The sequence below is a fragment of the Bufo bufo genome, chromosome 3 (genome assembly GCF_905171765.1).
Source record: "Bufo bufo chromosome 3, aBufBuf1.1, whole genome shotgun sequence".
NCBI classification, from domain to species: domain Eukaryota; kingdom Metazoa; phylum Chordata; class Amphibia; order Anura; family Bufonidae; genus Bufo; species Bufo bufo.
In genome coordinates this window covers 364,466,920-364,491,525 of record NC_053391.1, presented here as the reverse complement: position 1 = coordinate 364,491,525, position 24,606 = coordinate 364,466,920, and the positions used below count along the sequence as shown (strand labels likewise).

Below are 24,606 nucleotides of genomic sequence, written 5' to 3'. Positions count from 1 at the left end.
AACCAGGAGACAGTACAAAAGTGGAAACCTTTGAAATGCCACCCATTATCACACAGTATAACAGCCAAGCAGGAATATTGAGAAGGATTATCAAAAAACACTGGGAAACCTTGAAGGAAGATAAGATAATAGGAGACCAGATCCCAAAAAATCCTAAATTTATCTACAGAAAAGCCAAAAACGTGGGCAGTATAATAGTCCCCACCAACAAATGCCTGAGTAAACAAAATGACAATCAGAACACTATTCTTGGACAAAAACCCCAGGGAGGTTTTTTTCCATGTGGCTATTGTGGTGTCTGTAAAAAACTAAAAACAAATAAAAAACAGCACACTAACATGGAAATAAAAAATGAATGGACAGGGGACACAGAAACATATAAAATAAAGGATCATATAACCTGCAGAAGTCAGGGTGCAATATACGCCATAACATGTCCGTGCAAAAAAACATATATAGGAAGTACAAAGAGAACTATAAGCAAAATAATAGGGGAACATATTTACAACATAGGAAGGAAATATGAGGGCCACCCACTCTCTAGACATTATAAGGACAAACACGGAGGAAACTACAGCGGCACCACTTTCTGTGGTATCGAAATAGTTAAAAAAGACAAAAGAGGAGGAGATTTTATTAAGAAAATGTCCAGATCGGAAAGTCGCTGGATATTCAACTTAAATACTCTGGTACCCTCGGGACTAAACTCAGAGATAGAACTATTTGCCTTCAACTAAAACATCAATCAAGAATGCCAGGGATGCAGGAGTTAGGGAAGGGAGGAGTTACAGACCTTTAAAAACAGCACTAGGAGCCAGAGGAATCATCACTGACGAAGATTAGCGAACTAATCGAAACGCGTTGGGTTAAACTTTGGTCCTCCTGGTCCACTGTAGCCACTGCCGTGACGTCACGCAGCGCTCCGAGCGAGCGCGAACAAGCGGCTCCTTTTAACCACGAGCTGTGCCACCAGCCGGGCCAAGCTCCATATATATAATTTTATAAAAAACAGTCATTACCATTAGGGCTCAGCCCCCTACACCTTTCCTCATCCCGAACGGCACCAAAAAGAAAAGAAAAAAGAAGAAAACTAGAAAGACGCAGAAGAACAGCGCCTACAGAGGAACACCTAGGATAAAGACATCCCAATCAAACTGTAAGTCTCTGTTATAATCACTGCGTACCTTCATGGTGCCGTTCTGATTTAGAAAGGAATAGGGGGTATAGGTCGCGCAGTACCTAACATATATATTGTACACATCATTTATTTGATTTCCAACGGTGGCGATACCGTTGCGGTACCGCTGCGTCAGTTCAACTCAGTGCAAGCGCCGGTGTATCACTAGTGTTTTACATATATATATATATATATATTGTGGGGATTCGCTCTGGTAGTTAGGACTAGCGGATGCAGTATAGAGGCAAAGTACACAGTTCTTGATTCAAACAGCGGTGTTTATTCACACATTGGTGTATAACAAAATGCAGATAAGGTGTGTCACAAAACACAGGTGGCTTGGTGTTTCTTCACACACAAGGAAAGTCCATAAACAATAAAAGTCACCTTTTCTCCTGGGTGTTAATTCACACCCTGTTAGCAGTTCAGCATCATCATGTCCATAGGCGGCCTGTTCGCCTTTAGATGGGCCTGAGTCGTCCAGCCCAGCTCAAACCTCAAATCCCAGCACAGCCCTCAGTTTACAGCACACAGACTCCTGAGCTCCACTGTCAGAGGGAGGTAAATCCACACACCTGGCAGTGCTGGCTGGTTTTTATTCCTGGAAAAGCCCTGCCTGGAACATGGGGAGTAGTCACCCACCCAGCACTTTGACTACTCCCAGTAAGAGCCGTCCCGGATCAGCTATGACAGCCATGCTAACTCTCAAGGTGTCAATTAGCAATAGCTTCTGCTGACACATAAAATACCGGCTCTTACTTCACCGAGGCCAGGAACCTCGGTGACACATACCTTCCATCTACAATGATTCTAGGTACCTTCTTACATAACCCCCCTTTGCTCAACCCTGAGGGGGTGAACACCTGCCATACAGTATACCCAAGACAAGGCATCCACATTTCCCTGCAACCGGCCTGCCCTGTGTTCCACGAAGAACTTAAAGTTCTGTAAGGACAGGAATCACCTGGTGATTCAAGCATTTATCTCTTTAGCCTGGCTCATCCACTTGAGAGGGGAGTGGTCAGTCACCAGATGGAACTTTCTCCCCAACAAATAGCGGAGAGACTCGAGTACTCACTTGATTGCCAGGTACTCTCTCTCCACTATACTATACCTGGTTTCGGCTGGGGTGAGCTTATGGCTTAAAAAGACAATGGGATGCTCCTCCCTTTGACTTCCTGAGAGAGTACGGCACCGAGGCCTACTTCGGAGGCATCTGTCTGTACCATGAACTCCCTATTGAGTGCAAAAAGCCTCTTCCGCCCACTCATCCCAGCGAACCATCACTGATTTTCGTCTCTTTAAGAGCTCTGTCAAGGGAGCGGCTATAGTGGCAAAGTGGGGAACAAATCTCATGTAATAGCCTATCATTCCCAGGAATGACTTTATTTGTTTAGTGGTGACAGGTCAGGGCCAATTTCTTATCGCCTTTATTTTGTTTACTTGGGGTCTGATCACTCCGCGCCCAATGACATACCCCATGTATTTTGTCTCCTCTAACCCTATCGTGCATTTGTTTGGGTTAGCAGTTAGTCCAGCTTTTCGAAGGGAGTCTACTAAAGCCTGCATTTTGGGCAGGTGACTTTCCCAGTCCGTACTGTGGATGACAATATCATCCTGGTAAGCTGAAGCCTACCGAAGATGTGGACGCAGCTCAATGTCTATTAGCATTTGGAAAGTTGCGGAGGTGCCATACAGACCAAAGAGTAACACCTTATACTGGTACAACCCCTCCGGTAGGATGAAGGCCATTTTCTCTTTGGCAGCCTCCGTTAAGGGTACTTGCCAGTACCCTTTGGTGAGGTCCAAAACAGAAAAATACCGGGCTTGTCCTAACCTCTCAATCAGCTCATCTACCCGGAGCATGGTATACGCGCTGAACTTAGATACCTCATTTAAGATTCGAAAATTGTTACAAAACCGCAACGTCCCGTCCGGTTTGGGTATCAGTACTTTAGGGCTGGCCCACTCACTTCTGGACTCCTCGATGGTGTCTAGTTGTACTTACTCAGAGATGGCCTGTCGTCCAGCCTCGGGTATGGTTTCAACTGGATTTTGGCCTGTGGCTCAGTGACAATGTCATGCTAGATTATGGAAGTGCATCCAGGTCTGAGAACACATCCATGTTCCTGCTGATGAACTCCCTGGCCTCCTGAGTCTGTTTAGAGGAGAGGCTGTCAGCAATCTTCACTGTGGCAACCGCCACATGTTGATGGGCTAACTCTATGTTCAAACAATTTTTATTGTACATATTTGTCTCATAAGTACAAAATTTTTAAAAGATCAATATATGAATATCAGTGAAGATAAACATGACATCTTATACAATACAAGACAGCTTAATACACTTATAATTCCAAGTGCAAAAAGATAATCCAAGCATAAGAAAAATGAAACAGAAAAAATAAACTATATATAACGGTATAGCGGGGACGGGGGGGGGAGGGGATATAAGGGGAGAGTGGGGAGGGAGGGGATGTTGCAGCGTACGTTTCAGCAACGCTCAAAAAGCAGCCCTGCAGGCCTCTCAAACCCTAGAGTAAAGGATAAAGGAGGTGGTACTTTAATTAATTTGGAAGCCTCTGTAAATTATCCAAGGGTTCCATATTTTTTGGAATTTTTGGGTGGATCTGTTTTCCCAACCTGCTATTTGTTCCATCCTATATATGTCATCGCATCTAAGTTCCCAAGTACCCAATGAGGGAGGGGATGTATCTCGCCATTTGGCTGCCACTAATATCCTTGCAGCTGCCAGTAAGTGTGAAATAAGACGTTTAATCAAACTCGAACTCTTTATTTTGTCCATTAAATTCAATAGACAAATCTGTGGAGATGGATGTACATGAATCTTACATATCCCTGTGATTGTTGAGCAGATCTGTTTCCAATAGACTCCAATTACCTCGCATTCCCACCAGATATGAAAAAAGGTGCCTATTTCTCTTTTGCATCTCCAACATGTTTCACTAACTTCAGGGTACATTTTATGTAAAATATCTGGTGTATAATACCATCTGGTAAGTATTTTAAAATAGTTTTCTTGCAATCTCACGCAAGTCGAGATCTTTGGAGTCATTGCAAGACACCTAATTAGTGATTTATTTTCTCTATCCAAGCTCAAATCCGTTTCCCATTTCGCTAGATATGGGTTAATCTCTGGGCTTGTAAAGGTAAGAATCATGGAGTATAATATAGAGATTTTTTTAACTGGTTCCTGTTTCTGAAGGGCTATTTTCTCAAACCTAGTTGGGTCTGTCTTATGTAGTGGAGTCAATGGCTTTAAATAATCTCTAATATATGATCTTTGTAAAAAAGACAAAGAAGTAATACTTTCCCTTCTGTCCCATTCCTTCTCTAGTGTACCCCAGGTATCTAATAAGTCTACCACTGGTGTAGTTATAGCTTTAGCCTTTTCAGGTAAAGTTTGTATAAATTGTAGGGGAGCATCTTGCAGGATATCTCTCAGCTGTGTCAAAGGGGAAATTGTAGCAGTGAGAAAATGAATACTCAATTTTTGTCTCCATAGCCATATTGTATTCTTAGTAATGGGGTTTCCAATACATGACTCAGATGTATACTTTCCATGCAGCAGAAGAGGCCGCAATGCAGTTTGGCTAATGGCAAATTCCGATTGAATATCCAGTCTGTCACCTTTGTAGCGTAGCCATTCCAGGCATCTCATACCGTGAACCGCCAAATAATAACCATAAAAATCCGGAACCCCCATTCCTCCTTGTTTAATAGGTAGGGAAGTGTATTTTTTTGTAAGTCTAGGTCTTTTTTTATTATCAAATAAGAAAAGGCTCCACCAGCAAACTACTGGAGCTCAGCCTTTCAGTTACCAGCTGAAAAAAGAGATCAAATCAATAGAAATATAGGCTGGCTCACAGTATTTTTGCATTAATTTTTTTTTATTAATACACTAAATTAAATGACTTGTACCATCATACAACATACATACATGCATACATGTGTAAATATAGGTGTATAAGTGCGGAGCTCACGCACAATCCTATATATCTGGAGTACTCCTAATAGGACCAAATGGCTAGAGTGAGGCTGCAAGAGATATTCAAATGAACCGCTTGTATGTCCAGGACATGGATGGCAATTTGCCAGGTGATTGAAACAAAAGTTCAAACAACGATTACAAAATGTCCTTGCTGTATTCTCATCAAGAGAGGTTCTGCATTCACATAACCTGTAACAGATCTTAGCCGCAACTGTTAGACAGTGCTCCACTTACTTTTTCGCTTGCGGAGCAAGATTTCAGACAAGCTCACTCAGCGTCTCACGTGTCCAGCCAGGTAATGAATCGCTGGGTTAGTGACGCAGGCGTCTGAAGCCGTCAGACCAACGGAAGCTGGTTGAGCTGAGCTGAGCTGGTAATTGCCTTAGCCTGTCAGGCCGGCAGCAGTAGATGTTACAAGGTTTTACCTTGATTTGCGGCAATAGTGACACAGGTGTAGTCCACTTTTTGAGTAGTTAGTGAATGCAAACCTTTAAAGCGGTATGGGACGCCTTCGGATACTTTAAAAATCCTCAAAGAACTGGAAATTGAAGCAAAGTCCTCCTCTTGCAAAAAACCGCACCGACAGCCCTGGTCTCTATACACACTAGACGCGTTTCGGAAACAAGTTCCTTCCTCAGTAGATAATCATAGAATGCTGAATGTAGATACAAGTCATGACTTTAAATACCCTTTTTCAGGTTAATACAAAATGTGGGTCGGATTGTGGACTGGGCTAATTACACAGCCTCAATCCACACCTATACAATGTAAGCAGTGATTGCTCACAGTTTCATTGCAACCTATAACTTCCTATCACACTATGTATATATATGCACACAGTATATACTAAAAACATATAGACAAACCCAAGAATAAATTATAACATATGCTGAATAGACTAAGTTGTAGTATTGAAAAGGTTTAATAGCAGATACGGATCGAACTGCAAACTCAATTCATATCACAGTCCCTATTTCCACCATATATAAATGATCTGTAATCAATACTTTACAGCATATGTTTATAAATATTCAAAGTATGAACAATAACATAAAAAGTACTGTTTATAACAATAAAATAAATAAAATAAGTTTAAAAATAAAAATCCTAAAAAAAAAAATTTCAAAAAATTTTCTCCAAATAATGTTTCAAATTTTTTTTTTCTTTTTTTAATTTTTTTTTTTTTTTTTTTTTAAATAGGTAACCCATGCTAAAGATGTCTGGATTGAGATATTAGTCTATTCAGCATATGTTATAATTTATTCTTGGGTTTGTCTATATGTTTTTAGTATATACTGTGTGCATATATATACATAGTGTGATAGGAAGTTATAGGTTGCTATGAAACTGTGAGCAATCACTGCTTACATTGTATAGGTGTGGATTGAGGCTGTGTAATTAGCCCAGTCCACAATCCGACCCACATTTTGTATTAACCTGAAAAAGGGTATTTAAAGTCATGACTTGTATCTACATTCAGCATTCTATGATTATCTACTGAGGAAGGAACTTGTTTCCGAAACGCGTCTAGTGTGTATAGAGACCAAGGCTGTCGGTGCGGTTTTTTGCAAGAGGAGGACTTTGCTTCAATTTCCAGTTCTTTGAGGATTTTTAAAGTATCCGAAGACGTCCCATACCGCTTTAAAGGTTTGCATTCACTAACTACTCAAAAAGTGGACTACACCTGTGTCACTATTGCCGCAAATCAAGGTAAAACCTTGTAACATCTACTGCTGCCGGCCTGACAGGCTAAGGCAATTACCAGCTCAGCTCAGCTCAACCAGCTTCCGTTGGTCTGACGGCTTCAGACGCCTGCGTCACTAACCCAGCGATTCATTACCTGGCTGGACACGTGAGACGCTGAGTGAGCTTGTCTGAAATCTTGCTCCGCAAGCGAAAAAGTAAGTGGAGCACTGTCTAACAGTTGCGGCTAAGATCTGTTACAGGTTATGTGAATGCAGAACCTCTCTTGATGAGAATACAGCAAGGACATTTTGTAATCGTTGTTTGAACTTTTGTTTCAATCACCTGGCAAATTGCCATCCATGTCCTGGACATACAAGCGGTTCATTTGAATATCTCTTGCAGCCTCACTCTAGCCATTTGGTCCTATTAGGAGTACTCCAGATATATAGGATTGTGCGTGAGCTCCGCACTTATACACCTATATTTACACATGTATGCATGTATGTATGTTGTATGATGGTACAAGTCATTTAATTTAGTGTATTAATGAAAAAAATTTAATGCAAAAATACTGTGAGCCAGCCTATATTTCTATTGATTAGGTCTTTTTTTATTCCACAGGAACTTGGACAGTGTTGATTCCAATTTGGTGAAAAAGGAGCGAGGGAGGGGAATAGGGAGGGTTTGGAGAAGATATAAAATCTTGGGTAGTATAATGGTTTTAATTAATGAGCGTCTGCCAAACCAGGTTGTAAATGGTATTTCCCATGAATCTAGCGTATCTCTAACTTCATCAGATAAACCTTTATAATTCTCATCATATATCCGAGTAGGATCCGATGTAAGTTTAATGCCCAAAAATTTCATGCTAGTGGCTGACCATTGATACGGGGTATTGAGCTCCAGGCCCTTTTGGCTTCGGGTATCCATAGTCACATTTAAAACCTGAGACTTTGTGGGATTAATCAAAAAGTTAGATAGCTCCCCAAAAAGTTCAAATAATGACTGTATAGCCGTAAATGCTTCATTTGGATTTGTAATTATTACCAAAAGGTCATCAGCAAATGCTGCTAGTTGGTGATGCACCCCTTGTAGCTCAATACCCCGTATTCTATCATCCTGCCTAATAGCCTGAAATAAGCACTCCACTGTCAAAACAAATAATAAGGGCGATAACGGACAACCCTGTCTTGTTCCATTGGAAATCTGCAGAGGGGGAGAGAGTGTATCATTAACCATCACCCTAGCAGATGGCTTGGAGTACATGGCCATGATAGCATTGACAAAGTCTACGGGGATTTTAAACTTCATCAAGGCCTTTTGCATAAATAACCAATCAATTCGGTCAAACGCTTTTTCGGCGTCTGTTCCCAACAATAGTAAAGGTACAGATCGGCTACGTGCGTACTGAGTAATGTTGATAAGGCGAGTGGTGTTCATTCTACCTTCTCTCCCCGCTACAAACCCCACTTGTTCACTATTTATGAGATTAGGTAGTAATGGCTTTAACCTGAGAGCCAAAATTTTTGCAAATATTTTTAAATCATTATTTAGTAGGGATATAGGCCTATAACTTGCGCAATTTGTTTCATCCTTTCCTTCTTTAGGAATAATAGTGATGTGAGCCAACAACATCTGTTCTGGCAAAGGACTTCCTCTAAGTGTGTCATTACATAATATCAAAAATTGAGGCAGCAGAACTTTTTGGAATTTGTGGTAATAGATCATTGGAAGGCCATCAGGGCCCAGACTTTTATGCATAGGGGATTACTTAACTACTTCCATTAACTCCTGTAATGTAACAGGTTTGAGTAGAGAGGTAATCTGGTGGTTCCCCAAAGTAGGAAGTTCCAGAGAAGCCAACCAATCATCAATCCTTTTTGATCTCCGATCTCTATCTTGTGGTGTATCTCCTAACCGGAGGTTGTAAAGTGTCTCGTAAAATTCTTTGAACCGTATCGCTATTTCTTCTGTATTTCTGGCTAATGAGGATGTTGTTGTGCGAATCTTTTGTATGTATGATTTAGCTTTCCTCTTTTTAATCTGTGCGAGTAAAAATTTTGAGGCTTTGTCCCCATGCGCGTAGTATTTAAATCGCGCAGAGAGAAAAAGCTTTGCCGTCTTTTGGTTCAAAAAATTTTTGAGGGCTGAGCGTGCTAAATTCAACTGTATCAGATCATCTTCAGATCGGGTTTCTTTATGAGAGCATTCCAAAGTCTGTATCCTCTGTGTTAGGGTTACCACCTGTTCCTCTCTTTTCTTTTTAAGGAATGAACCAAGACTTATAAAATGACCTCTTATTATAGCCTTATGGGCCTCCCATATAGTTCCTTGTGAAACATCTGGAGTTACATTAAGCTGGAAATATTCCTCTAGTTTCCCTATAGTCTTCTGAACATGCTCCAATGAATCCAATAATGTCTCATTTAGCCTCCAATTTGACATAGGTTTAGGCAATGACTCAAAACCCATCTCTAGAAACACCGGTGCATGATCAGACAACCACAAAGTACCAATTTGAGGCGTTAACACAAGAGGTCAGTTTACAAGTAGGGACAAACAGATAGTCAAGTCTTTGATATGATCTGTGGGCTACCGAGTAATGAGAGTAATCCTTAACCGTTGGATTTAGTGTCCTCCACACATCTACCAGCCCCATAGAGCTTATATCCGAGTGAACTCTCTTCAAAGCTGTATGTGAGGTAGACGAGATACCCGTAGATGAATCTATAAGCGGGTGTAATGTGATATTTAGGTCTCCACCCAGAACTAAAGTACCTTCTGTAAAATCTCTTAGGAGGTTTAGGGTAGAACCTATCCACTTGGATTGCAGAGTGTTTGGTGCATATATGTTGCCCAGTGTATAAGTACTGTTACCTATTGTGCCTTTAATAAAAAGGAATCTACCTTCTGGATCTTCTAAGCAAGAGCTCACATTTAGAGGGAAGTTTTTATGTAGAGCTATTGAAACTCCTTTTGAAGCTGAGGAGGACCATGTACTGTGATACCATCTATTGTAAGTAAGATGGCTCAATCTCGGCACATGGTCCTTCTTGAAGTGTGTCTCTTGTAACATCAAGGCGCTCACCTTCTGCTTGCGCATAAGCTGAATTATCTGACTTCTTTTGGCAGGTGAGTTTAACCCTCTGACATTGAAAGAGCAGATCTTTATGGTAGCCCGCTGCAGGAAAAAAGGAGGGAAAGGGGGGGAGGGGAGAGGATAGAAAAACATATTCCAAAAAGAATAAAGAAAACATCATTAGTACATGAAATCGTAGATAACTCTATCCATATGACGTATATGATATAAAGTATTAAGATATCCATCCTAATGTCAAAGTCTCCTCATATAAGGAGGCAATCTAGGGGGGGGAGAATTGGACCGAAAACACGGCTAATCCGTGCACACAAGCATATAGATTTTCCTAATGTCACAACCTTATATAACATCATAAACACAGGCATACAGGTCTTCACATATTTGGCATACCTAGCAATATTGACCTATTTATGCAAGGAGAAAACCGCTCCTAACCATTCAACAAAAAGGAGCAATATCCTTCCTCCTCAAGTTATACCCCTCTTCCATCCCCTACAACCCTATCAAAGTGACTTCAGTCTACCAAACCCTCTAAAAGTGGGAGAGGGGAGGCGAAGGACAGAGAGAAATGCAAGAAAGTCAGAAGAGGAGAGAGGAAGTGTCATTTCTATGATCCCTATAGAACCTTAGAACAACCAGAGGATCAATTTCAGTTTAACCTATGTAATAACATAATAGTGACATCAAATAAAATAAAAATAAAATTTTAAATAAATTTTCCTCTAGATAAGCACAAGATCTTTCTAAATCTCCTCTCTACACCTCACCACAACTATGTAACTCAGCAATACAATTAAGCATAAGATCTCAATCTGGATGTAGTGTCAGCCGCTTAGGTGTCATCTTAGGTATATTCTTCCTTTGCCTTTGGGGCCTGGATACTGAGGCCGGGGTCCAGGCAGTCAGCGACGGAACCGCAGGGAGATCTGTAAGATTTCTCACAGTAGTCCAGTCCTGGATGTCTAATGGCTCTATCTCTAGGATGTTGTAGATCTGGATCAGGTCTGCTGGTGACCTAATAGCAACTTTATGTCCTGGTGTATTCACCAATAGACCAAACGGATGAAGCCATCGGTAAATAATTTTCCTATTTTGTAGGATTTCCAGGAGCGGCTTCAAAGCTCGTCGTTTTTGCAGGGTCATAGGCGACAGATCTTGAAACAAAGCAACTGTGGATCCAAAACATGCTATTGGATGTTTATCCCGTGCCGCTTTAAGCAGTTTTTCCTTTGTGCTGAAGCTAACTAAACGGCATATTATGTCCCTTGGTGCCTCTTGAGGTTTAGGGGGAGGTCGAAGTGCTCTGTGGGCCCTGTCCATAGAGAAATCATCTATGGCGTCCGGGCCTAAAATTTTGTGAAAAAGTTCCACCATTGAAGCCATGATGGCGTCTGAGGGTAGAGTCTCCGGCACTCCTTTTATGCGCAGGTTGTTTCTGCGCCCGCGGTTGTCCTGATCTTCTATCAGGTTGTATAATTGGTTAATATGGGCTTGAGCATGATCGAAGCTGTTTGTTACCGCTGAGTTAAAAGCAGTAACTCCTTCCCAGCCTGCTTCCAGGGATTCTACCCTGTCACCAACCTGTTTCAGGTCTGATTTGATGTCTTGCAGGTCCTGTCTCAGCGGTGCTAATGCAGCCCCTAATGCCTGGGTAATAAAGTCCCTGGATACTGGGAGGTTATCTCTGGGACGTCCGGTGCATGTTTCGCTTTCCCTACCTCCATCTGAGTCGACCGATGCATCTGTTTGGTCTCCCTGTTCAGAGGCTTCTCTATCCGGCGCCATCTTAGATTCGGCTCTTGTCGGTCCGGCGCCTCTTTTGAAGTATTTTTCCATCTCTCCGTGGGCAGAGTGGTTCCCACGAGTGCCTGGTGTATCTTTAGTTCTCTCTCTACCGACTTTGCCCATTTCTAATCTCCGGTTGTAGCTTAATAAGCTTGTGTGAACTTAGCCAGAAGCGGAGCTCACACCGACATGTGCGTCTCGCTCTGCAGCCAAGCTCCGCCCCGATGGGCTAACTCTAACACGAGTTTTTGATAGACCCCGGGCACCACCAACTGTTCAATTGGTTCACCCCACAGCTGGCTTACCCGATATAGCATATTCTGGTGGACCACAAAACGGGGAAACATTGACTCGGCCCCAGGTTGTTGGGGTACTCCATAAAGTATTACCACATTCTCCCAGGCCCGGGATAGGGTTGAGTCTCGGCGTTGGGCTGTGCCAAAATTCTCCCTGGAGACGTTGAAGTCTGCCAACCCAGGACCCGGTGGCAATTCCTCCACGTTTCCCACCATTACCCAAAGTGGGGCTGTCTCCCCCTCTTCCACCGAAGTGGCGGTCACTAGAGATAGCCTTGCGGTTCGCCCGGCGGTCATTTCACAGCGAACTTTGCTTGTTCGCAGTTCACCCGAACGGGCGAACATATGGCGATGTCCATATTTTACTACACTGTGAAGAACTTTGACCTATGACACATCCATCAGGTGGTACAGGACAGCCAATGGAGACATTTCAGCAAATGGACATACCCCCTACCTTATAAATAAACCCCATCTGGCCGCCATTTTACATTCAGTCTTTTGCCAGTGTAGGGAGAGGTTGCTGTGTGGAGCAGGGACAGACTGTTAGGGAAACCAAACGCTAGCTAATAGGGTTAAAAAAGTCCTATTAAGGACTGGTATAGGTGTGCTATTGATAGGTGTGACTTACTGAGGGGTGTAATATACTTATAATATACTTTCTATAAAAGAGAGAAGAGAAAGGAGACAGGAGGCCGCTCCTCGTGTGTGTGGCTGTATGACAGTTTTTACGGCACTATATACAAGAAGCGCTTACCATTTATTGTTGTGTGAAGCCACAACAACTGTATGATGCTTTTGCTGGTATTCTCCACTCCAGGGTGCGGGGTCCTGTACTGCTGCCAAGGTTCCTTTTTCTCTGCCCCAGATGCAGCAAGAGAGATAAAGTATTGAGATAGGAAATAGTGATTTTTCTGAACCTTTTTAACAGCGCTGAAAATAGGAGGCAATGTTCCACGTAATTTTGTATAAAAGAAGGTAGATTTTTTTTCTTTAGTCAACGCGTTTCAAGGGCGCACAGCCCTCTTCATCAGGACAATAATGGCCATTATTGTCCTGATGAAGAAGGCTGTGCGCCCTTGAAACACGTTGACTAAAGAATAAAAATCGACCTTCTTTTATACAAAATTACGCAGAACATTGCCTCCTGTTTTCAGCGCCGTTAAAAAGGGTCAGAAAAATCACTATTTCCTATCTATAATATACTTTCTAACACAGTATATTATAGTGAATTTGTATTGGGCTGCAGATGTGTGCGGTTCTGCTGCGATACTTCAGCTACACAGAGTGCCAAAAGTGCCAGAGTGCTATTGGAATAAATAATTTCTACTGGTGTGATATACCAGTTGCCCCCCAAAAAAACTGATAGAAGCAGGGTGTTATATACCAATAATATACTTTCTATATAGTGCATTTAGGTAGTGCAGCATTTGTTTGCGGTTTTGCTGCGTTACCACCGCTACACAAAGTGACAAACTCCATTTGAACAAATAATTTCTACTGGTGTGATGTACCAGTTGCCCCCCCAAAAAAACTGATTGAAGCAGGGGTGTTATATACCAATTATATACTTTCTATATAGTGCATTTGGGTAGTGCAGCATTTGTTTGCGGTTTTGCTACGTTACCTCAGCTCACAGAGTGAAAAACGCCATTGGAACAAATAATTTCCACTGGTGTGATATACCAGTTCCCCCCCAAAAAAACTGTCAGGGGTGTGATATACCTATTATATAATTTATATATAGTGCATTTGTATTGTTCAGCAGTTGTGTGCAGTTCTGCTGAGATACCGCAGCTACACAGAGGGACAAATGCTATTGGAACAACTAATTGCAACTGGTGTGATTAGAGATGAGCAAATCGAAGCTGACGAGGTTGAATTAGCTCCGAATGTCAGGAAAAATTTGATTCTGAACGAATGCGAATTTTGTCACGCTTTATGGTAGCGAATTGCTTTATTTCCTAAAATGGCGTCTAAAATGGCGGCTACACATGTGAGGACATGGGGCATGGAACTCTGGGATGGCGGGATGACCCATAATGCCATGCATGCAGCTAATCAGCAGCCAGCCCGGTGATGTCACAGCCCTATAAATACGGTGGCCATCTTAGATGCTGCCATTCGCCATCGTACATTGTTCAGGAACAGACGTGTATGTGGGCGCTAGGGAGAGTGAAAGAAAAACTGTTAAAAAAAAAAAAAGGAAAGACGCGATTTACTAGTGCACGGAAAGGATAAGTGAGATGAATAATTTCACAGTCAAGGAGAGACATGTGCAGATGCTAGGGAGAGTTAGGGCTGTTTCACATGAGCGGATGCCGTGCGTGACATCCGCTGCGTGAATGTCAGCCAAGACCCGATGCGGACAGCAGAAGCACGGAGCATTAACATGACTGATAATGCTCCGTGCCTCTCTGTGACCTCTTTACTACGAAATCACAGTGAGATAAAGTTGTCATTGTGATTTCGTAGTAAAGAGATCACAGAGAGGCACGGAGCATTATCAGTCATGTTAATGCTCCGTGCTTCTGCTGTCCGCATCGGGTCTTGGCTGTCATTCACGCAGCGGATGTCACGCACGGCATCCGCTCGTGTGAAACAGCCCTTATAGTAAATTCTTCATTGTGAAAACAATCGATTTACAAGTGCAGGGAAACATTACATGGGGATCCAGATAGTCTCATAATACCTCTCTGTCATTCCAGCAATTAATTATTGGGGTGCAAGTGCTATGTTGAAGAGCCTTTAGTGGCTTTTATCTGTGGAAAATATATACGCAGGTCACTTTTGCTGTTAACTGCGCTGATATCATTTAGTGGCCTATTTCAATACAATACAAAAAATATATACGCAGGTCACTTTTGTTGTTATTTACGCTAAAATAATTAGCAGTCATTTCTTGTGAAAGAGCATAGGGCAGTATTTCAGTAATACACAAAACATTTAAACACATATAGGGGCTTATTTCATAAAAAAAATAAAAATACATATGCACTGCTAGTGAAAGCGTATAGTGGCCTATTTCAGTACAAGAAGAAATATATATTTTCAGTTCACTTTTGCAGTTATTTCTGTTGACAGCATATAGGGACGTATTTCAGTAAACAAAGAAAAATAGATACGCACTGTACTGTATTCGGCGTTAAGCGCTGCACTGATATGCCCTAAAATCTCTTTTGAAATATTTGGGTGGAAAAAAAATCTTGTATTCGCCGTTAAGCGCTGCACTGATATACGCTAAAATCTCTTTTGAAATATTTGGGTGGAAAAAAATATTGTATTCGACGTTAAGCGCTGCACTTATATGCGGTAAAATCTTTTGTGAAATATTTCAGTGGAAATAAGAATTTCCACCTCCTCCATTCTTTGACATCGGACACACTAACTTTACACCCCCCCCCCCCCCCCCCCCCCCCAGCTATATATCTAAGTGGTTCCTGCACCACCTAGGAGGGAATAAAGGTAAATGATACTGCCAGCCTGTTAAAGGGAACTACAGCATGATACCACAATACATTTGATTTGACATTTAGCAAGAGCTTAAAGTGCCCACATATAGCACATAGTGGGGCACTGCATCAAGATTAATCAGGTGTGGATCAGCCAGGATTTCAACACACCAATGCCTGATGCATCAGACTAGATCATCCATGGTGCCACACCAACATTTTGACAAAAGAGACCGTTTTCTTCTGACTACCTGCCTCAGCTACTATTCTGATGCTGTTACCCGCCTGATGCCAAACATCTGGTGCCAAGTGCTCCTTTTTTTACCCACCATCTTCAGCAAGTACTAGTATTGCCACCCACCTCCACACTATGTCACCTTGCTACTCTGTGGCCTACTGATGCTGCCATGTCCACACTATGTCACCTTGCCACTCTGTTGTATCATGCTGCTGCATCTGCCATTTCCTCACTTTGTCACTGTGCCACTCTGTTGTATCATGCTGCTGCTGCTGCCATGTCCACACTATGTCACATTGCCACTCTGGCCTCTTAATGCTGCCATCTCCACACTATGTAACCTGGCCACTCGCTGGCCTCCAAATACTGCTGCCAACTACATACTCTGTGATTGTGCCACTCAGTGGCCTCCTAATACTGCTGCCACCTCCACACTGTCATTGTGCCACTCTGTGGCCTCCTGATGCTGCCGTCACCTCCAGACTTTGTCATTGGGCCACTGTGTGGTCTCCTCATGCTGATTCCACCTCACCACTCTGTCATAGGGACACTCTGTGGACTTCTCATGCTGTTCACACCCTCCCCACTACGGATTTCGGCCTGGCTGACATCATCATTTATTTGACCTTTCTTCTGATCTGTCAGGAGGAAGGAAAAATGAGACGCACAACAGATCCTGTCTGTGTAGCAGCTGTAAGGTCCCATCAGAATTGGCTTATGATTTGGTAGCCAAAAGCAGGAGTGGGTAAAAAACACAGAAGACATGCAAATATTCCATTCACGTGTCATCTCTGTTTTAGAGCCACTCCTGTTTTTATTGGCATTAGCAATACTGAACAAATTCTGATAGAGTGAAGGCGTATGCTCCAAAGACAGGATTAGTTTTTTGTGGGTTATTGTTCTGATGGATCAGAGGAAGGGCAAATTAATCAGTGACGTCAACACAAACTTACTGCTGACATCCCCTCCACTCTGTCAGGGGGGCTCTACTTGTATAAGCGTGTAATAGAACAGGTTCTGTAGACATCTATGTGGAGTCAGCTGACAAGGGTGTAAAAGGAGTGCACTTCTTCTTGACACTAACATCGACCTATAAGGTAGAGTTCATACTTGAGTTATTAGGTCAGTTTTGGCAAATTTAAGTATACTTTCTTATAATTTTAATCAAGTTTTGGTTTAAAAAAATTAATGTTAAAATATTTAATAAATGTAATAATGAAAATTAAATGTTGCGTAAGACAGGAGAGAATCGGCCAGTATTCTGTTTATTCAACGACGTTGTGTTGCGATGGGGAAAGCATAAAAAAATATATATATACTATCCACCTGGAGCTGAATCCTGTCAAAATTGATGCAAGTGCGGTATTGGCTGCTCATCCAGCAAGATACTTCTGGGGGAACCTGCCTGGCATGCTTAGGCCTCTACTAGCGACAGACAATGAGAAGAAGACAAAGCTTCAAGATTGCTTGGAGCCCGGAAGAGTTGCGAGTCAAACCAACCAGGGCCCAGTTTCTTCGTCAGGGGTTCCCAGTCATCATGGAATGGAAAGGAGGGCATCCTTATCATATTTAATACATTCAATAATAAAATATTTAATACATTTTATAATAAAAATCACATTTTTCCTAACACAGGAGGAGGAGGACATCCTGTGGTGCACGGAGATGGAGATGCTCTTCGGATTCCCACACAGACATCTCAGAAATGAACCGCGGCTCCCAAAAGCTTGTTCTTTTCTGTACATTGAATGAATGATTTTTGGGGCCTGTATTCCCGTGGCCTAAAATAAACATTTTCTAGTTTCCAGCATGGCACATTTTTGAGAGTTTCAATTTAAGACGCATAAAAATGGCCCCTGATTAAAATACATATTTTTTGTGGGAATTTTTGCCATTGATCCCCCTCTGGTATGTCTCTGTCCATATTGTGGGACGATTTCTGCACTTCTTGTAAGTATTTGGTGGCTGCAAATATGAGCTGAAGGTTTTTCAGGTTCGCCTGCCATTAAATTGAACGGGGCCCGCCGCAAACTTGCGGTTCGCGAACATTTGATCGCGTTCGCGCATCTTCCCTGCCGATGTTCGTCCATCACAAGCGGTCACCCCTACTGCTGGCCCTTCGGCCTCAGGTTCCCAGGGTTCCATGAGGGCCTTCACAACAGCCTCCATTTTGTCGTGGGGCACGGGTTGAAATACAGCTGGTTTGATGTACGACATACAACTGTGCCCAAAAATGCAAACCCAAAAATATATTGGCTTTCACGCCAGCCTCACTGCGCCTGCGCGCATCCTCCACCAATTGTGGGGATTTGCTCTGGTAGTTAGGACTAGCGGATGCAGTATAGAGGCAAAGTACACAGTTCTTGAATCAAACAGCGGTGTTTATTCACACATTGGTTTATAACAAAATGCAGATAAGGTGTATCACAAAACGCAGGTGGCTCTGTGTTTGTTCACACAAGGAAAGTCCATAAACAATAAAAGTCACCTTTTCTCCTGGGTGTTAATTCACACTCTGTAAGCAGTTCAGCCTCATCAAGTCCATAGGCGACCTGTTCGCCTTTAGAGGAGCCTGAGTCCTCCAGCCCAGCTCAAACCTCAAATCCCAGCACAGCCCTTAGTTCACAGCACACAGACTCCTGAGCTCCACTGTCAGAGGGAGGTAAATCCACACACCTGGCAGTGCTGGCTGGTTTTTATGCCTGGCAAAGCCCGGCCTGGAACATGGGGAGTAGTCACCCACCCAGCACTTTGACTACTCCCAGTAAGAGTCGTCCCGGATCAGCTATGACAGCCATGCTAACTCTCAAGGTGTCAATTAGCAAAACCTGATGCTGACACATAAAATACCGGCTCTTACTTCACCGAGGCCAGGAACCTCGGTGACACATACCTTCGATCCACGATGATTCCAGGTACCTTCTTACAATTTTATATATGTATGTATATATATATATATATATATATATATATATATATATATATTTTTTTTTTGTACTGATCTGACAAGTACAAGGTATAATAGTGGATAATAGTCAGTTATATATCATGGTTATTGTGTGAGATACATAAGATAATAGTGTCTGCAGTACTATATATATATATATATATGAGTGAAATATGAGTAAAGATGGGGAATAGGGTCAAATGAAGAGAAAGGAGGAGGATCTCAGTGGGGAGCTCATCTTCCATGCTGTTGGGGGTTGAAGAACCTGTGATGATGATCTGCTGTGCAGTTCTTTTGCTAGATATACAGGACCTGTGATTATGTCATCACAGGTCCTAGCAAATGCTTATATCTAACCAGGGAACTACACCCACTGCACATAACACATTATGACTTCAGTTTCTTGGAATGCACAATCTTCTACTTCTTGTGATAAGACTTGACCATAAGAACTGCTAGCCTCAGCCAACACTTTAAGTTTCATAAGCTACTTCAACTATCAGAAAGATACAATGTGGAGTTTAGTATGTATACAAAATAGGGAATGAGAATAGAGAATTTGGCCAAGTTGTCCTCACATTAATATTATGGGATACATTAACTCTGTACTGTAACATCAATGTGCACATTGTCTTTGTGCTGTGATTTCAATATGTACTTTATTCAACTACTGTGACACCACTGTGTGCATTCTCCTTGCACTGTAACAGCACAGTGAACATTATCCCTGCACATGACAACACTGTGTGCATTTACCCATTATTCCTGTAGTATTGGAAATATCAATATAATCATAGGGTTTTTATTTTCTGCACTTGCTGGTGAAGGAGGTCATGGTGGACTAAAACCCCATTAAAAGTTTTGCTATGGTTAATTGTTATGTCCCATTAAGAAGAGGTTTTATAACTTGCTAGTACCCAGCTGCAGGGACTCTGTATAGCCAACATCCACATGACTCATAAATTTATATTTGGGGAAAATCGAGATATTCTGTTTTAGTCTGCTTTTAAAGTGGCTAAGATTCAATATACAATATCACTTCAACCACTAAACAGACAAACAGAATCACGGCTAAATTTAGGCAGGGCCTTCAAATGCCATTGATATAAATTAAGAAGGTAGCTAAGAAGCAACAACTTGTAGCTTCAAGCAACAGCTGTAATTTACTAGCAGGGAAGAACCAAAAAACACAATTGCCGCAACATCAGCCGTGACATTTTTCAGTAATGCCATAATCATAGCAACTACTATTATTACGCTGTATTTAGTTTGAATAAAAACATGTTAATTTATTTAAATAAGTAAACATAACAGATAAAACAAACATCTTGGAGGACATGAGCTCTGAGCATGAAAGAGAAATATGACATTGACAACAACTCCAAAATCTCACAAGACTGTAAATGTATAATCTACATTGATATATATATACTGTACGTTTCTTCCTTGATTTGTTATTTCTATGCTGTGTAATGCCTATTGCACTATACAGCTGTTTTATTACATGGAAACTATTCTAATGACAATTAAAGGGGTTGGCTACTATCTGTTACTAGCGGCACATGTGCTGGGAACAGCCCATACATACAGCTAGTAATATTCTTATTATTATTTATTCTTATTATTTATTATTAAAGTGCCATTCATTTCAAAGCGCTGTACATATGACAGACAATTGCACTAATCATAAACAAGACGAGTTACAAACTGGTACAGAAGGAGAGAGGGCCCTGCCCGTGAGGGCTTACAGTCTACATGGTATGGGAGAAGGACACTGTAGGTGCGGGTGAAGCTGGTCATGCTGGTATAGAGGCAGCAGGGTCACTGGTTGTAGGCTAGTCTGAAGAGGTGGGTTTTCAGGTTTCTTTTGAAGCATTCCACTGTTGGTGAGAGTCTGATATGTTGGGGTAGCAAGTTCCAGAGTGTGGGGGATGCACGGGAGAAATCCTCGAGGCGATTGTGGGAAGAGGTGATGAGAGGAGAGAAGGAGGTCTTGTGAGTATCGGAGAATAGGCATTAATAAACCATCAATGACAATGACTCTCATAATTGGGTCAAACTGCACATGTGCTAGTTTAGTTCCCAGTGTAGGAGAATGGAGGCCGCTAATGGACAGGACCCTCAATCAGCAGCCATTTTTTGGGGGACAGCGCTGGGAAGCTGGTGAGCAGACCTGCAAGTAAACATAAATTAGGCTTATCAAACCATTGAACATAGGCGCCGATTGTTTAATAATGTCTATTACTAGAGATAAGCAAATTTCTTTCAGATCTGATTCAAACAAATTAGTCAACAGATTTGAATACAAATAAATTAAACCAAATTGGAAGTGCTCTTCCTTCGAACCACTGTGGAGTGTGTGGAAAATGAGAGTGGTGGTTGTGGTTTTGAGGGTGGTGGTATGGCTCACAGATCTTGGTGGTGATCTCCACTCTTGTGTTTGCTATGGCCTTGCACTGACTGATAGGCCACACTGTGTATTGAAGCTCCTGTCTGGTGTTGATTGGGGTGCCCCTGGTTTTGGATGATTTACTGGGTACAAGGCTGGAGCGGTGAATGATGTAGACAATAATAAAGCCCATTGTTAGCAGTGAATAAAGTCTCTCTTTAAGTTGGTGATCGGGATTGTAGTACAAAAAGCAGCAAAAGTCATAGTTCCACAGTATGTGACAATGCGATATTCTCTCAATAACAGCCTATGGATAGCAATAATAATGATGATTATAGTACTCCATCTCTCTAAAGATACTTTGCAGTCTCTCAGCAGAACCATAGCCATGCAATAAGGTTCTTGTTATAGGGGTTATCTTAGAAAAAGGTACTTACAAGGTACTTACTAATTTTTTGTGATTGTCCATATTGATGGGTTTATTTATTTTTCCATCACATTATACACTGCTTATATCCAGGGGTTACAACGACTAATCCAGAAGTAGTGGACCTGCTTGCACACTATAGGAAACAGTGCCAGCCAGTTGTGTACCTCCAATAGAGGCAGACCACACAGCTGCTATTGGGCCTGTAGTAAACCAAAGACCCCGCCCCCTAATTACACTCATTACTGTCCAGCTCAAGTATAGTATCCCTATTATCAGTGGAGAAAGCTCAAGGACCTGTGATGATGTCATCACATGGCCTGTACATCTAGTAAAGGAACTGCACAAAGAATGGGGTAGTTCCCAGGTTAGATAGGAGCATCTGCCAGGACTTATGATGACATCATCTTCAGCATCATATGTCCTGGACATCTAGTAAAGAGTAAAGAGGACTCATGTGTGTCATGCTTCGGTGTGGGATGGAAACACTACACCAAGCATAGGAGGGAAGGGGGGGAGCAGGAAATCAGGCCTGAGAACTAGGGAAGAAAGATGGACACCTCCTAGTGAAAACCCTAACCAAAATCCTAACTGACTACCAGTATGAACAGACCCCAAATGTAGGTGAGTTCATACGCAGGAATACCTAGAGTTCTATCAAGACCTGATTCTAATGGCAGGGATGAGACTACCTTTTTTCCTCCAAAAGGAAGGACAAACAGAAGTCTCCTTCAGGCTATATACAAACAATAGGGAAATGCTACACACAGAACCCAAACAAAATTCAAAAGGGAAAGGAAAGACTTAACTGCAAAGGAGCAATGGAAGCACCAGGAACTCAGCCGAGATCCCACCACAATCTATCCAAAGGTCCAAGCAGAAGATATAAACCGCACAGCATTGTGGGGGAAGCAACTATAAATAGAGGTTAAATGACCCTAATAGCCACACCTGGGGAAAGGTGTGGCAAGCACTAGAAACAACACATGTCAGATCAAACAACGTGTTGCCAGTCTCACCCATCTCCTGCCACCTGTTGCGGAAATGTCTATGACTGTACCCCCCTTATCCGGGTGAGACCTGTGAAAAGCTTTCACCAAACGACTGGTATTCACGTCAGATGCTGGTACCCACATCATCTCCTCTGGTCCATAACCCTTCCAGTGAACAGATCTACGGAAAATTCGAGAGTCAATTATCTTGGCAATGTGAAATTCCAAACTAACGTCCACCATGACAGAAACGGGTGGCAAGGAAGACGGCTCCAAAGGTTCAACATATCTCTTCAGGGCCTGAGGGAGTTCAAGACGAAAAGATACAGGATTAATAATGGCAGTGATCTTGTATGGACCAAAAAATCTTGGACTCAACTTCCAAGAAGGTACCTTCAATTTAATTATTTTTGTGGACAGCCACACAGATTCACCCACTCTTTGGTCCGGACCTTTCATATGTTTCCTGTCAGCCACACGCTTATATTTGTTGCCCATATTCATCAAGTTATTTTGAATTATCCACCATATAGATGACAATGATGACAAAAAACGTTCCTCCTCAGGGATACCAGAAGTATCCAAACAGAAAATGTGCCAAACTGTGGGTGAAACCCATATGCCCCAAAAAACGTCAACTTCCCAGTGGATTCCTGTCCATGATTATTTATGGCAAACTCTGCCAAAGACAAAAATGAAGACCACTCCTCCTGGTTCTCAGAGAGAAAACATCTCAAGTAAGTCTCCAGACTTTGATTAGTGCCCTTCATCTGTCCGTTCGACAGAGGATGAAAAACCGAAGAAAAAGACAGTTGTACCCCCAGTCGAGTACAGAATGCTTTCCAGAATCTGGAAACAAACCCACATCAGATCCACATCAGAGGCAATGCCATGGAGTTTCACAATGTTGTCAACAAACACTTGCGCAAGTGTTTTAGCATTAGGTAGGCCCGGCAACGCTATAAAATGCACCATTTTACTAAAGAGATCAACTACCACCAGAATAACTGTCTTTCCTGAAGAATTAGGTAGATCATTGATAAAATCCATGGATAAGTAAGTCCATGCTCTGGATGGGATGGGCAACGGAAGTAGAGATCTGAAAGGTCAAGTATATGTCACCTTAGTGTGTGCACAGGTACTACAAGCTGTCACATAGTCCTCAACACACGCAACCCTGGCCACCAGAATCTACGAGAGATTAAGTCAACAGTCGATATGCTCCCAGAGTGTCCTGTAAGAACTATACAGTGATGTTTCTCAAACACCTTGTGACGCAATTCCGATGGCACAAACAGTTTCCAAGAGGGACAATAATCTGGTGCATCTCCCTGGGCCTCTAACACCTTCACCTCTAGGTCAGGGTAGAGAGCGGATATCACTACCACTTCCGACAGTATAGGACTCAGATTTTCAAAATCACCACCTCCAGAAAAACTGCATGACAAGGCATCTGCCCTGTTGTTCTTAACCCCAGAACGTTAGGTGATGATCATCTGATTAAAAACAAAGACCATCTGGCCTGCCTCAGGTTCAGTCATTTAGCCAACTCCAGGTAAGCCAGGTTTTTGTGATCTGTAAATACTGTGATCGGATGACTTGCCCCTTCCAACCAATGACGCCTTTCCTCAAAAGCCAACTTAATGGTCAGTAACTCTCTGTTCCCACATCATAATTTCTCTCTGCAGAAGAGAGTTTTTTAGAGAAAAAGGCACATGGACGCCATTTACCAGGTGACGGGCCCTGCGATAAAACTGCTCCTACCCCCACCTCGGACGCGTCCACTTCCACAATGAAAGGTTGTGATACATCCGGCTGCACCAATATAGGGGCAGAAGAGAAGCATTCCTTAATCGCAGAAAAGGCTTGCAACGCTGAATCAGACCACACTGAAACATCTGTCCCTTTCTTAGTAATGTCAGTTAAGGGTTTTACTATTGTTGAATAGTTCTGAATAAATGTTTGCTAATAGTTGGTAAACCCCAAAAACCGCATAAGAGCCTTCAGATTTTCGGGTCGATCCCAGTCCAATACAGCACAGACTTTTTCTGGATTCATTCGAAAATCTAAAGATGACAGCAGGTAGCCCAAAAACTGCACCTCAT

At 42.2% G+C, this 24,606-nt stretch overlaps 1 long non-coding RNA gene across 1 annotated transcript; it reads right to left on the bottom strand.

Annotated features, from left to right (window-relative positions):
- Positions 1-140: 140 nt before the first annotated feature.
- LOC120995809 lies at positions 141-17,200 on the bottom strand. Its single transcript, XR_005777677.1, has 3 exons — positions 17,066-17,200; positions 2,075-2,080; positions 141-153 (listed from the first exon to the last, which is right to left on the bottom strand). It is a non-coding gene; the product is annotated as an uncharacterized LOC120995809 (long non-coding RNA).
- Between the last annotated feature and the right edge of the window lie 7,406 nt (positions 17,201-24,606).